Below are 12,782 nucleotides of genomic sequence, written 5' to 3' on the forward strand. Positions count from 1 at the left end.
CACAGCACCAGCGGCAAACCGAGATGGCGGTAGTAGCACCAATTCTAATCCCGCTCACAGCAACCATAACTTCGATTGTTCCATCAGAATACAACGATAGGGGAATTCGGTGTCAGAATAAAGAGAAGGACACAACAGCTTGCCTTCTCGAATGACAAGCTTCAGTTGTGACAATTCCAACAAATACAGTGAAGCCAGGAACATCAAAAGCGCACAGAGGGTTGTTATAGAGCAAATAAGGTTCAGAGGTGGTGATTATGGTAGCTAGGCACGATTAACTCACCATGAACGACGGCGGCGCAGCCTCTAGCAGTGGCGACAGAGCGCGCTACAACGGCGGGAATGGTCCCCCTCCCTCTCCCATCGCGTTCTGTTTCTTTTCCTTGCGCGAAGCCCACACACCACGATGATGATGGCGACAACAGCCTCGACAGTGGCGGTGGCGTACGATGACTAGGCGTGAGTTGACGGCAGCGGCGGGAGGCAGCTCCTCCCTCCGCATCTTCCTCTTGCGGCTCCCTCACTCTCTCGGATCCCTCTATGTATGTGTCTGTGTGCATGCTTGTTTATTGGTTGTGTGTGGTGTGTGGTGTGTGGTGTGTGTTGAGTGTTAGAAGGGTAGGGAATAGCGTTGGTGAGTGACGGTGGGAATGAACGTGGCTCATTTGGGGATGAACGGGTGTGAAGGAGGGTTACGTGTGTGTGTGTGGGGGGGGGGGGGGAGGGGGGGTTGGGTAGAAGGGATTAGGGTTAGTGAAATTAGGGTTTGGAATTGGGAATTTAGGATTTTGTGTTTAAAATTGGGAATTTTGGATAATTTATTAATTTTAATAAAATTAAAGGTAATAGAGTAATAATTTGAAATCAAATTTAATCAAATAATAATATCTATAAAAATACTATTTAATTATCAATTTACAATTTATTTTTCAAATAAAGACTCTAATTCAATAATTAAAGATAATCAAATTAATTTTCTTTATAATTATAAAATAAAGTTCAAAATCTAATCATTCAAATTAGCGCATATAAAATCCTCATTGTTTTTAAATCACAAAAGCTTTAAATCAATAATTAAAAGTACTCAATCAATACAAAAATTTCTGAAAATATGCTTTCGAATAAATAAAATAAATCATAAATAATTTATTATTTAATTTTCAAAATCTGGGGTCTTACATCCTACCCCACTTATAAAAATTTTCGTCCTCAAAAATTGATATAAGATAGAAAAGATTTGCATCAACTTCACTTTCAAAAACATAACAAAATACACCGAAAAGTTTGGCACGTTCAGTTTTGTTCAAATGTGAAAGAAATCATATCTTATGAATGACAAGATATGGTCGGAAGTAATTCAAAGCACTTCTTAAGAGGGAAGTTCGAAACAAAGAATTTCACTACAAACAATCAAGGAAGAGTTGACATCAAACCACGTTGGCACAAATAAGAATTATATGTTGAAACGAAGTAACCCCTAAAACTTAACTTCTAACGTTTCCAAACCCCGTGATTCGCATAGCCTATTAACTTTATTTCGTCCATGACAACCCATTAGTGTTCCCATATACAGAAATCATTAGTATTAAGTTGGCCAGACCTAATACCATGAGGTATGCAATGGTAGACTAATAGCGTTAATTATCAGACAGTCATGCATATCAAATCTAAATTCTTGTTATCAGAACAAGTCACTGAGCATGATAGACACTCAGAGTATGCAATGAAGCATAGTCAGTCCATTCCCAAGGCTCTAACAGGAACGAATTGCTCTGATACCATAATGTAACACCCTAACTTTTAGCACGTCATGATCGTACCCAAAATAATTAGTTACTGACCTGTTTTCCTTATTTACTATTTAATATTGAGCCTTTAGTTCAATACCGCGTGTCAATTTTATCGGATGCTGGAAAATATTGTTTCAATCAAAATCATTCATCAAAAAAAAGCACACAGGTAATAATAATCATTTAATTATTAATAATGATAAATATTATACAAAAGAATTCAAAAGAAACTCAGATACAATTCCTATCCCTCTGTATAAAATAAAATCTTAAATAACAAAGGCGAGAGAATTCTATGAAAATAACTCAATACATAAACTAGACTTAAATAAAACTCATAATCGCCCGTAGGTTCATACTAAGTTCCCGAACCTGTGTCACTGAAAGGGTGGAAGATTTTGGGGTGAGAACAAAGCCACGCGTTCTCAGTATGGAATGTGAACGCCGCAATAAATAGAGTAAATACAAATAGCTAATTCATATCACAAAAACAATTCCACTTAAAACAGTTCTAAATTCCTTTCTTTAAATTACGTTACCTAAACAAAATCTCATTCACATTAACAATTTCTTATCCATAAACAACATTTCTAACTACATTATTAAGACCACAACTTAAGTAAAATATCCATCAAGCACACAGGAACATCACCAAAACAACAACACAATCACAAATAAACAAAATAAAGCAAACACAATCAAATGTAAATGCGCAAACAAAATGATGCATGCCTGTTCCTAGCGCAGGCCATGAGCTCATGCGTCGGTTGTCTACCCGCAACCCGACGTTACTCAGAGTGAACCCCGAATATGGTTCCTTTACTGTGTCAGTTAGGCCTCATCATAATGTGCATCACAGTAAGAAATAGTACTATCAGTTAGGCGAACATTCCCGCATTAGAAACCTTAGGCTATCCGTTAGGCGGGCACTTTCGCATTAGCAGTTTGGCATAAAGGCCCATTTAAACATACAATATGCTATCAGTTAGGCGGACATCCCCGCATTAGCAATCTTAGGCTATCAGTTAGGCGGGCACTTCCGCATTAGCACTCGGCACAAAGGCCCATTCGAACATACAATATCAATTACACTTTCTTTCCTAGTTCCTCATTCTTTTTCTTTCCCTTTAAGTATCTTTTCCATCCTTTATTTCTCACTTTCTTTCCTTTCCATTATGCCTCCGCATCGCCTTACAACTAAGCACACCTCCGCATCACCAAGTAGCTAAGTGTACCTCCACATCACCATGAAACTAGGCGTACCTCCGCATCACCATTTAACTTTAAATGTATCCTAGGGATAACTTACACACCTTTGATTAACTAAGTTCATACATTCTACCAAATTTGGATATATCCTTTGGGTCTAAGCCAAGTTTTACCATGTTTAGATTAGAATTGAATTAGATAGCCAACTTAATAAAATTTGCTGTTGCACTAAAGAGAATTCAGAAAAAATACAGCAAGCAGCCCTAGTTTTGATAAATCTATAATAAATTCAATTCTAATCCATTACTTCTAAATTTTGGTGAGATTACAGTCAACATACCTAAGTTTCAGAATCCACAAGTTTTAGGTTCATATCACTTCATTTGATTAATTAATTATCAATTGGAAGCGGAGCTCTGTTTTCATAAACCAGTTCAGAGTTTCCAGCAAACAACCGACCTTCCAAGTGACTTATCTAAGTCTACAAAATAGATATGAACATGAAACTTGTACTCACTTAAAATAGACTAATAGATCTTTAAAATCCTTTTGAAATCAACTCAAAATTCTGTTTAAATTAAAAGTTATAGCATCTGGAAGTTGGTACTGCAGAACCAGAAAACTAAAAAAATCTGCAGCAACCACTAAACTTCAAAAAATCATATCTTCCAAACCACTTGGCCAAATTTTCTGAACTTTTTATGGAATATTCAAGACACACTAAAGTTTTACAGAAAAATAATTTCATGTAAAAATTAGGTCTGGACTGCTCCGAAAAAGTCATTCGTTCTGCTGCCAATTATGCAGATTTCTGCAGAAATTCTGCATAAAGTATTTCCAACAACCTCACATACCAAATCCTATATTCAAGCCTAGGATTCATCTAAAACCACATTTCTAACTTTCTTCTGACTAACCAAAGTTACCCAAGAACTCTTAATTCAATATATCACAATTTTATATCTCAAGTTCTGATTCATCAAATCAATTTCCAGCAGCCATAGCAACATTCCATACACAAAATCAACAACAAGTACTAGCAGCAAGTATAACTTCAAAATACACAACATCGTCAATAATTACTACATTAAATCATTAAACCAATCACCAACTACAACCATTATTCAACTCAATCCCAACAATTATTCACACAAATCAACCATAAACCATTTGCAGTTACTCATTTAATTTTATTGGCATTCATAACTTAAAACATTTATTTTTCAAAACAAATCCCCTTCCTAGATTAGCTGTACCCGCAAGAATTAACCACGTTAAATCCGCTTACTTTAAATTCATAGCACCAGCGGTAAACCGAGATGGCGGTAGTAGCACCAATTCTAATCCCGCTCACAGCAACCATAACTTCGACAGTTCCATCAGAATACAACGATAGGGGAATTCGGTGTCAGAATAAACACAAGGACGCAACAGCTTGCCTTCTCGAATGACAAGCTTCAGCTGTGACAATTCCAACAAATACAGTGAAGCCAGGAACATCAGAAGCACACAGAGGGTTGTTATAGAGCAAATAAAATTCAAAGGTGGTGGTTATGGTAGCTAGGCACGATTAACTCACCATGAACGACGACGGCGCAGCCTCCAGCAGTGGCGACAGAGCGCGCTACTATTTAATTATCAATTTATAATTTATTTTTTAAATAAAGACTCTAATTCATTAATTAGAGATAATCAAATTAATTTTTTTTAATTATAAAATAAAGTTCAAAATCTAATTATTCAAATTAGCGCATATAAAATTCTCATTGTTTTTAAATCACTAAAACTTTAAATCAATAATTAAAAGTATTCAATCAATACAAAAGTTTTTAAAAGTACTCAATCAATACAAAAGTTTCTGAAAATATGCTTTCGAATAAATAAAATAAATCATAAATAATTTATTATTTAATTTTCAAAATCTGGGGTCTTACACGTCATGAAAAAAAAAATTTAGAATCATAATTTGAAAATTTAGATATGATATTATGGTATCAGAGCAGTTCGTCCTCGTGAGCTTGAGGGATGGATTGCTTATGCTTCAACGCATACTTTGAATTGTGTCTGTACTATTTAGAATATCTAATTGATATGTTTAGCATGAAGTTCATGAGTATACTTTTGGGAATTTGAAACACTTAACTTGAGATATTAAGACTGATCACCTTGATATCACTTGTTTGATGTGGATAGGATTCGAATGACGACTTGTAGACGTGGTCGAACCCGTATGCAGGGAGAGAATAAGGGAGATGCAACGATGGATAACCAAGCCACGCTCTTGGCTGCTATGACCACTCTTGTGAACGCTATGCACACGGATATTGCGGCTACTAACCAGGCCATGGAGTGAATGAATGGCAATGGTAGCGGAGCTGGAGAAAACTCAGCTGAAGGAGGTCCGATGACACTGGCAACCTTTCTAAGGTCAATCCCCCCAATTTTAAAGGGTTCAACTAATTCTATGGAAGCCGATAACTGGTTCGAGGCGATAGAAAGGGTAATGCAAGCACAACATATACCAGAAAATTAGTTAGTAGAATTTGCTGCATATCAGTTGAATGGGGAAGCACAACATTGGCGGCAAAGAGCTCACCGTATGCTGCAACAACGGAATGGAGATGAGGTTATCACCTGGGAGAGGTTCAGAGAGGAATTTTACAAGAAATACTTCTCGAACTCCGTGAGACAGGCTAAGCAATTGGAACTACTACAATTGAATCAATATGTATTTCGACATCTAGTATCCATGATAAATAGTTGTTTCCAGATATATTAAGAGCATTAAATTTAAGATGAGAGAGTTTCAATATAATGAAAATTTATTATCTTAAGTCTTTTTAAATTTTGATCAGAATCCCGTGTTAATAACGTGTTGTAAAATAAATAAATAAAGAAATATAATAAATATAAAATAAAAAAATAAATAAAAACTCTAGTATTGATATTCACTAATATAATTATCTCAATATAATAATAAAGTTAATGCATATATTTACGAGTGTTATATATATATATATATATATATATATATATATATATATATATATATATATATATTTATTGTAACTTAAGACTCACGAAAAAATATAAAAAAAGAAAAAATTTATATATTTTTAGAGTGTATAATTAACAGAAATATATATATGCGCAGAGTTATTATTTCAAACTCCATTAAATATATATATTTTTTTGAGAATAATGAATGAAAAAGTCTAGGAGGCTAGCAATTTTTGTGTTTTTTGGCCAGCACTTAACTATCAAAAGAAAAATGAGTGATCTCCCACCATTAGATGTAATCTTACACCGTTAAAAAGACTATTGATGACCAATTAATGATTACAAAACACAAAAAATGCTATCCCCTAATACTCCTCGTAATGAAATGACGATCTACCTTGTCATCCTTATCATAACAACTTCGACAAAAAAAAAAATGTCAATTTAAAAGACTCACTACGAAAAAGATTCTATTTTGCCGGAGAGTCCGTGTAAAATTACTGAGAGAATCCCTTTTTCCCTTCTCGCTTTTTGGAGATCAATTTAGAGGGGTTTTTGTTTCTAATATGCCGGAGTTCTATAAATCCCATAATAAGTTGTTAATCCTCTGAAAATGAAAACCTAAACCCGCAAATCTCAAAACCACCTTCTCAATGCTTCCCTAACCAGAAGCTCTGTTTTGCTGAGCCTTTGTTCGTGTTGTCGTTCCGCGTCTCTTCGATTTCTTCTCATCAGAAACTCTTTTAGATCTCGGTAAGTGTGTATTTTGCCCTTCTTCCACAGTTGCTCCAATGGTGACAAGGTGAATTGCTTTTGTTTGAGATTTATGAATTTGGATATTTTGAGAATTAAAAGAAAAACGATCTGGTTTCATAAATCTGAAATTTTTTGAAGCACGAATGGGTTTTGTCCGCGGGTTGGGTAAAATAACACTCTCTGTTGATTTATAAAATCACACTGTTAAATTGGATGGTTTTCTTTTTTATGCATTCTTTTTGAATTCATTAGGCAATGCTCACTCTCCAGTATTTGTGTTTTAAATTTGAAGGTGAGATTTAACTTTGTTAAAAGAATAGCAACTTGAAAATGAAGTTTAATTAGCAATGCTTATTCTCTGACATTTGCATATTTTGTTTCAAAATAAGGAAGAATTGATGGTATCCTTGTCCATGATACACAGGTAAGTGTTACTTATATCACAAATATGTAATGCTGGTTCACCCTTGTAGCTATCAATTTGCCATTGCCTTTCTAATTCAAAGAATTTGTAGATCAGTTTTAAAAGGGTAGAACATTAATCTTTCATCATGTTGGGATTTTGGTGCGGAATATCTCCAAGAAGGAGATGTTCAATCTGTTCTGTTTGACAGGGAGAATAAATGATATTGATCTGTCTAGGAAGAAGAAAGAACAATTAGTGTTTATGTTTATGCTTGTATAAGAGTCTGGCTAGAATGTATAACATAGGAAGATTATTACTCTTTCAGCTCAGGAAAATGTTCTTATAGATATGTGTTTGATAAGAAAAATGCAAGGGGATGTATGGTTGAAGATTGGAGGGAGGATTTTTATGGTGAAGGTTAAATAAGTGGGATTCACAAGGTATGGTTCAGTGTGCTTCCGCTATATCAAATAATAGAAATGGTGGAACTCCTGTATGGTGAATAGCTAACATAAATCCCATAAGATATATAAGTGATGAAGCAGGGTGTATTATGTAACCCAGACAACCCAATTCAAATGTGAAGACTTTGCAAGTTCAATCTGGTGAGGATGATGAACAAAGCTTCTCTGGGCCACAAAGTTTTGTTTGTAGGAGAGTTAGAGTGAGTCTAATGAGAATTGGACCACAAAAGAAGAGTAAATCAGAGGCTAAGAGAGTGAGAAACATAGAGGCACAGAACACTATTGCTTGATGAGAAGTTGTATGAAGAAGACAAAGATGACTAGAAAAACTCATCATGAGGGATGAAGCTGCGAAAAAGTGTTCGAGATGGTAAATTTAATAGTGCTTTAAATCTTTCTATTTGAAAATGAACTTAGAAATTATAATTATTCACCACAAATTTTGTTTGAACATCATCTCACCATTAGATAGAAATACGGATAGAATAATTATGTAAAGATTCCAAACTACAAGAAAAAATACGAAGAGAGAAAAGATTGATAAGAGGTTATATTTCTTTGTCATCCATCTCCTTTAGTGATTTTCCATCTCCTTCACACTTTGTATTCAATATATCTTTTGACTCGGTGTTTGGAGGCAAATTGATGGTTTCACCTTCGGCATTGTTATTACTTTCAGTGAAATGGCAGAGAGATGGAAACTTTGAAGACCAATGAGGTTTTTTCTTTGCACGAGCGCCTTTATCATTTGTCTTCATTTTCTTCTCCCTCTTGGAGATTTCAGGACGTAACTTTTTTTGTCGTTCCTCATTTGATATGGTGTCTTTCTTTGTTATTTTCTTCCCTTTTTTCATTTGGCAAGGTCTCCTACAATATTACTCAAAATTTGAAAACTATTTGGAGTATATTGGTGCATAAAATAGATCCTCTAGTAAATAAATTAATAAATGTGAATAACTTGGATTATAGACATACGAGTATTTTCTATATTAACTAACTTGTATAAATAATCTCTATTCTCTTACGGTGGTAGCATATTTGGGCAAGGGATACATCTTATATAAAAATTTTGTAGTATCATCAATAGCAATGGATTCTAAAATTTTAACTAGTGTTTCAAGATTTGTCATATAGAAGCATAGCCTTTAGTAATTGCTCCTGTTACCTTTTACCCATAAAATTTATCACCCTCTTTTTCTCCCTACAAGGCCATTTCATATAATCAAATTCTTAAACGATCCAATATAAAATCACGAGACAACTCTAGCCCAAATATATTACAAGCAAATGTTGTAATCACATTTGTGTCAGCATTTGAGACAATTTCAACCGTTCAATTGGTCCACTTCTTTCATCAAAATTTCTTCCTATCAAATCAACATAATAACATGATCACGAAAAAACAAATACATAATTACGGATTACTCTAGCTAAAATATAAGAAGCCAGCATATCTATAAATTCCTATTCAAGACGTGTCTTAGCTTTTTTTTTTTTTTTTTTTTTGGTATGCGTGTTTTAGCTTTTTACAACTGCATACTATTGCTCAAAATTTTTGTCTTTGATAAAATTCTTAATGAAATTCAAACACCACAAGGGTATCGTCATCAAAATAGACATAAAACTATAACATAAATTTGTGAATTAGGCAATTTATATTTTTTCAACAAATCATGATCAACCAACAAAGATGACCGATAATAAATTGAATCATTTAGAAAGGTGATTACTCACTATTTTTTATAATAAGGATGAGAAATATCCTTTAAAAATCCAGAAAGAAAGAAAAATCGAACTCAAGAATTTAAGCAATGAAAGAAATTCAATAAGATTAAAGTGCTTTGTGAAATTTCACACGACGATGCAAATAGTAAAAAATGGCTAAGATATATTATGACTGTAAACATAATTTGAGTTTGATTTTTTTTGATCCAGCAATGGTGAAATTTTAGAGGCGAAAATGGTGGGTTTTATAACCCTTTTGGCACACTATTTTGATAATTCAGTGGCGGAAAAACAAAAACAGGAATAGTGATTAGATTAAATTCAATGAAAATTTATAAGGAGTGAAATAATTAATATATATTTTTTATATGAATCAATTAAAAAGGATAAGAAATATCCTTTAAAAACCCAGAAAAAAAAATCGAACTCATGAATCTAAGTCATGAAAGATATTTAATAAGGTAAAATATATCTTGTGAAAATTTGCACAACGATGCAAATCGTAAGAAATGGCTAAGATATATTTTGACTGTAAATGTGTTTGAGTTTGATTTTTTTGACCCAACAATGATAACATTTTAGAGGTGAAAATGGTGGGTTTTAAAACCCTTTGGGCACATTGATTTGATAATTTTGCGACAGAAAAACAAAAACAGGGATAGTGATTAGGTTAGATTCAGCGAGAATTTATATGGAGAGAATCAATTAATATATCTTTTTATGAATCAATTAATAAGGATGAGAAATATCCTTTAAAAACCCAGAAAGAAAGAAAAATGGAACTCAAGAATCTAAGCCATGAAAGAAATTCAATAAGATCAAAGTACCTTGTGAAAATTCACACGACGATGCAAATTGTAAAAAATTGTTAGGATATATTGTGACTGTAATCGTGATTTGAATATGATCATTTTGACCAAGCAGTGATGAAATTTTAGAAGCGAGTTTGGTGGATTTTAAAACTCTTTTAGCACGCTGTTTTGATAATTCAGCGGCGGAAAAACAAAAACAGGGATGTTGACTAAATTAGATTCAATGAAAATTTAAATGGAGTGAATCAATTAATATATATTTTTTATATGAATCAATTAAAAAGATATGAAATATCCTTTCAAAATCTAGAAAGAGAAAAAAAATCGAACTGATCAATCTAAGCCGTGAAAGAAATTCAATAAGATTAAAGTACTTTGTAAAAATTTTCACAATGATGCAAATCGTTAAAAATTACTTAGATATATTTTCATTGCAAAGGGATTTAAGTTTGATTTTTTGATCCAACAGTGATGAAATTTTAGGGGGCAAAAATAGTGGGTTTATAACCCTTTTGGCACACTGTTTTGATAATTTAGCGGCGGAAAAACAAAAACTAAGGATAGAGATTAGGTTAGATTCAATGAAAATTTATATGGAGAGAATCAATTAATATATTTTCTTATGAATCAATTAATAAGGATGAGAAATATCCTTTAAAAACCCAGAAAAAAAGAAAATCGAACTCAAGAATCTAAGCCATGAAAGAAATTCAATAAGATTAAACTACCTTGTGAAAATTCACACGATGATGCAAAGCGTAAGAAATAGTTAGGATATATTTTGACTGTAAACGTGATTTGAGTTTGATTTTTTTGATCCAACAGTGATAAAATTTTAGAAAAAAAAATGGTTGGTTTTAAAACTCTTTTGGCACAATGATTTGATAATTCAGTGACAGAAAAACAAAAACACGGATAGTGGTTAGGTTAGAATCAATGAAAATTTATATGGAGTGAATCGGTTAATATATATTTTTTATATGAATCAATTAAAAAGGATAAAAAATATCTTTTAAAAATCCAAAAAGAAAAAAAAAAAAACACATCTATCTAAGCCATGAAAGAAATTCAATAAAATTAAATTACCTTGTGAAAATTTGCACAATGATACAAATCATAAGAAATGGCTAAGATATATTTTGATTGCAAACAGAATTTAAGTTTGATTTTGACCCAGCAGTGATGAAATTTTAGGGGCAAAAACAATGGGTATTATAACCCTTTTGGCACACAGTTTTGAAAATCCAGCGGCAGAATAACAAAAACAGAGATAATGATTAGGTTAGATTCAATAAAAATTTATATGGAGTGAATCAATTAATATATTTTTTTATATGAATCAATTAATAAGGATAAGAAATATCCTTTAAAAATCCAGAAAAAAAAAATCGAACTCATGAATCAAAGCGATGAAAGAAATTGAATAAGATTAAAGTACTTGTGAAAATTCACACAACGATACAAATCGTAAGAAATGGCTAAGATATATTTTGAATGTAAATGTGATTTGAGTATAATTTTTTTGACCTAGCAGTGTTGAAATTTTTTAGACGAAAATGGTAGGTTTAAAACTCTTTTAGTACGCTGATTTGATAATTTAGCGGTGAAAAAATAAAAATAGGGATATTGATTAGGATAGATTCAATAAAAATTTAAATGGAGTGAATTAATTAATATATTTTTTTAAGAATCAATTAATAAGGATCAGAAATATCCTTTAAAAAACTTGAAAGAAAAAACAAATCAAACTCAAGAATTTAAGTCATGAAAGAAATTTAATAAGATTAAAGTACCTTGTGAAAATTCGCACGATGATACAAATTGTAAGAAATAGCCAGATATATTTTGACTGTAAACCTGATTTGAGTTTGATTCTTTTGACCTAGTGGTGAAGAAATTTTAGAGGCGAAAATGGTAAGTTTTAAAATACTTTTGACACACTGATTTGATAATTCAGTGGTGAAAAACAAAAAAGAGATAGTAGTTAGGCTAGATTCAATAAAAATTTATATGGAGTGAATCAATTAATAAGGATAAGAAATATCTTTTAAAAATCCAAAAAGAAAAAAAAATAGAACTCATGAAACTAAGCCATGAAAGAAATTCAATAAGATTAAAGTACCTTGTAAAAATTCGCACAATAATACAAATCGTAAGAAATGCCTAAAATATATTTTTATTGTAAACGTGATTTGAGTTTGAGTTTTTTTTATCTAACAGTGATGAAATTTTATAGACAAAAACGGTGGATTTTAAAACCCTTTTGGCACACGGATTTCATAATTTAGCGACGAAAAAATAAAAACAGGAATAGCGATTAGGTTAGATTCAATAAAATTTGTATGGAGTGAATCACTTAATATATTGTTTATATGAATCAATTAATAAGGATAAAAAATATGCTATAAGAATCCTGAAAAAAAAAAATCAAACTCATGAATCTACGTCATGAAAGAAATTTAATAAGATTATAATACTTTGTGAAAATTCGCACAATGATGCAAATTGTAAAAAATGGCTAAGGTATATTTTGATTGCAAACATGATTTGAGTTTGATTTTTTTAACCTAGTAATGATAAAATTTTAGGGGTGAAAATGGTGGATTTTATATCTTTTTGG

The 12,782-nt window shown here is 32.2% G+C and overlaps 1 long non-coding RNA gene across 1 annotated transcript; it reads left to right on the forward strand.

Annotated features, from left to right (window-relative positions):
- Positions 1 to 6,501: 6,501 nt before the first annotated feature.
- Positions 6,502 to 8,595, forward strand: LOC110266028 (uncharacterized). The gene is made up of 2 exons (XR_002352880.2): positions 6,502 to 7,995; positions 8,305 to 8,595. It is a non-coding gene; the product is annotated as an uncharacterized LOC110266028 (long non-coding RNA).
- The last annotated feature ends 4,187 nt before the right edge of the window (positions 8,596 to 12,782 follow it).

Source organism: Arachis ipaensis, chromosome B8 (assembly GCF_059453495.1).
Source record: "Arachis ipaensis isolate K30076 ecotype BB chromosome B8, ASM5945349v1, whole genome shotgun sequence".
In the NCBI taxonomy this organism is placed as follows: domain Eukaryota; kingdom Viridiplantae; phylum Streptophyta; class Magnoliopsida; order Fabales; family Fabaceae; genus Arachis; species Arachis ipaensis.